General features: G+C 39.8%; 1 pseudogene; it reads right to left on the bottom strand.

Moving 5' to 3' along the window:
• Positions 1–2,670: 2,670 nt before the first annotated feature.
• LOC143269218 (SIN3-HDAC complex-associated factor-like) lies at positions 2,671–3,351 on the bottom strand (annotated as a pseudogene).

The raw sequence follows: 3,351 nt of genomic DNA on the forward strand, positions 1-3,351 counted from the left end.
CTTTTACAACTCTTCTTTACTCAGGCATGGTGTTGCACTCCTGTAACTTCAGAACTCAGAGGCAGAGATGAATCTCTGCAAGTTCCAGGAGCCTTGGCTACAAAGTGAATTCCCATCTAACCAGGGCTACATAGGGGGTTGACACCTTGAATGTGGATGGCATGGTCACCTCCAGTCTTCATGACCTAGCCTTTATGTTAACAGCCAGATTTAGAGAATGTAACAATGATGAGCTTCTGGAAAGAAAGGAATCTCCCTTCTGCACTACATTAGTCCTTTCCCCACGCCCTTTCACAATTGCCCATTGTGGTTCTGGGATAGCAAAACAGTGAAAATGGCCTTGAAATGCATGAACAAAGTTTACCACTACCCACAGCAGAGGGGAACTGCTGAGCTGCAAGTGTGAATACTGGAAATGCCTTCTGACCTCTCACTCCTTAAGCATGACTGTTACATTGGGGAGAAGTAGAGTAATGACCTGCTCTGGCACTGACATCTGCTTCCATTAGGAATACTGGGAACAAAGCCTGAAGGATTCATTCAAATCTCTGAAATGGTGTTTCCGTTGGCTTATGACACAAAACATTTGATAAAATTCCATAAGGCTGTCTCAGATAGGTAACTCAGAATACCAATTCCATCTGCTAAATTTAAGAAGTATGAGTTTGGGGCTTGGGGAGATGGTTCAGTAGTTAAGAGCACTTGGGTTTGGTTCCCAGCACACATAAGGGGGCTCATATCCATCTGAAATTCTAATTCCAGAGGATCCAATGACTTCTTCTGACCTCCATACCAAGCATGCCTCTGGTACTCAGATATACATGCAAGCAAAACATTCACACACAAGTATACATAAAAGTAAAATAGGTGAGTATTACCAACTAACTTAATGCTACTTAGCAGATGAAAAGCTTCATCTACTTTTACTTTTAAATATTATCTCCAGATTTTTCTCAGGCTACATCAGAATTCACTATCCTACTTTGGCATCAAATACCAAGGTTGTTTATTTCATTTTATTTCTAATAAAACTAAATTTATTCAATACCCTAGAGTAATGGTTTTGATAATAACTATCCAAGAGTATAAAAAGTATGACATATTTGTAGATTTCTAGTGTATTAATACAAAGTGCATGCCTAGATAAAGTATGCTTACAGGCAGAGTTGAGTGGGAGAAGACTGAGTTGAGGTCTAGTAATAAATATATAAATGTAGAAATAGAGATGATCAATCATTGGGCACTCTGCATATGGTGGCTTGTACTAGGTAGGTTTTTCACAAAAGGAAGAAGCACACAAGGTAAAACTGTAAAACTACAGGTTGTCATAAACCGTGGCTCTCCTTGTTGTGAAACACTATTAGACTTTAAAAATCCAGTTTTCAAAATAATCATGAGTGACAGAACACTAAGGCAGCATGTACTGACATGGCAGTGTTGTTTTTTCCTGAATTTTGAGAAGAAGCCATTGGACAACTTCAGGAGCGTTCTATGGAGAAACCCTCACTGAGATCTTAATGTGAGGCATTCCATTCAGCTACCTGGATGTTCAGAAGCCCAACACCAAGAAACCAACTCAACTAGCCAACTTAATCTCAAATATACAACTCTTCTCTTAAGTCTACTTTAAATAGTGCGAGAAAAGCAACAAAAGCCCAAATTGTAATAAGGTCAAGACAAGGCAAAGGGCTACTCTATAGATAAAACCTCCACAAAGGTCAACTGAGGAAATCCAGAACTAGAACTGAATCATACAGATTTCAGTGAGTCCCAGATAGTCATTTAACAGCAATGTCAATTATTTACACACTGTAAGTTCTCTAAGAAATGTGCCTCAAGCAGCATCATCTATGCCTAGTGCATCCCCAGGACTTACACATATTAATAAGTGTTTCTAACCATGTGTTTTCTACTGTATGGTGATGTTTTGATACTATCCGTATAGGACCTTGCCCATCCTACAGGCTTGCCTTGCCCAGAAGGAGCTCCGGTTCTGTTTTAGAAGATTCACATAAAGTCTTCTTTTCAAATATTAAGATGAAGGGAGGTGGCACGATGCTACCTGTGTGTTCAGAAATTGCTTCTTCTTCCAAGCTATTTGGAGAAATCTCAGTCTCCTCTGCTTAATAGTCAGTAGTACAGGTCTGAATCATCAGAAGTTTGGTCATGCTGAAGCATTCCAAAATTTTTAACTGTCTCTAGAGGCAGGTCATGCTACTGAATTATGACAAATTATCATGAGGAAAAATAAGTGTAGCCACACATTTAAAAATGCCTCAACCACAACCTTTCCACAGAAAGACTAAACTACACATGGTTTATCATAGAACAATCGCACCTCTAGCCCCTGAAATCCCCTTATTTCATTCATTTGGGGTTATTAAACAAGCAAAAAAAAACACTTAAAGAGTACTTTACAACAGCATTCAGCTTTCCTATGAAATACTCAGCATCTTAAATATTATGTACACCTTTTTTCTTGCAGTAAGCTAGACACTGGCTTCTGAGTTTGTTGGATGAGGAATGGGTAACACATTAAAACTGTTATATAAAATGTCTTTTGGCAGAATAATAGGTATCCAAGTTAAAAATAGGAGGGTCAGTTTGTTGCTTTATGTTCTTTTCAAAGTTTAAATCAATCTTTGTTCCCTTCTACATGAACCTCAGTCACTACTCCTGAGGGGAGATGGGGCAAGGTGCCAGCCCCTCCTCCTCAGGCTTCTCAGCAGCTGCTTGCTTTGTGCTGCAGCAAGGCTGGAAGAGATGGGTGTCAGTGAGGACTTGGCCAAAACTGCTCTTAGAGATGATCCCGCAACGTATTTTCTGCCTTTTCCAGTAGGTAATATCTAAAAAGGAAAAACTGGAGTCCTCTTAGAGCTGGAAGCCATCTCTGTATCTGAGCCTTGATCTGATGGTTCCTGAAGCAGAGAGACTGGGCCGGAGAGGCACTTGAGGTGCTATGAGCGTCAGGATTGTGGCATTTAAATTCCTGCCACAGTTTACTGATGTGATTGCTTTTCATCTTGTTTCCAGATAGAGTTCTCACTTTTTTGATTTAAATGTCTTTAGACTGGGTCCTGCCCTTGTGTCTACAACATGATTCCAGGTTTGTTGGTTTTTTTTTTTTATTTTGTTTTGTTTTGCTTTGTTTTTCTGGATTTGCTGGCAACTTCTTCCATCTTTTCACAAGAAGCACACAGACACTGCAGATGTCTTGTGCAACCCAAAATAGCCCTGAAAATCCTTTTTGTAATGTTTACTGTCCATGAACCAAGAGCTAGAGGACTTGGCTCTGCAGATACAGCAGTCCTCTGTTCTTCAGCACATCTTTGGCTTGTGAAAACCAGACAT

This window comes from Peromyscus maniculatus, chromosome 18 (genome assembly GCF_049852395.1).
Source record: "Peromyscus maniculatus bairdii isolate BWxNUB_F1_BW_parent chromosome 18, HU_Pman_BW_mat_3.1, whole genome shotgun sequence".
NCBI lineage: Eukaryota > Metazoa > Chordata > Mammalia > Rodentia > Cricetidae > Peromyscus > Peromyscus maniculatus.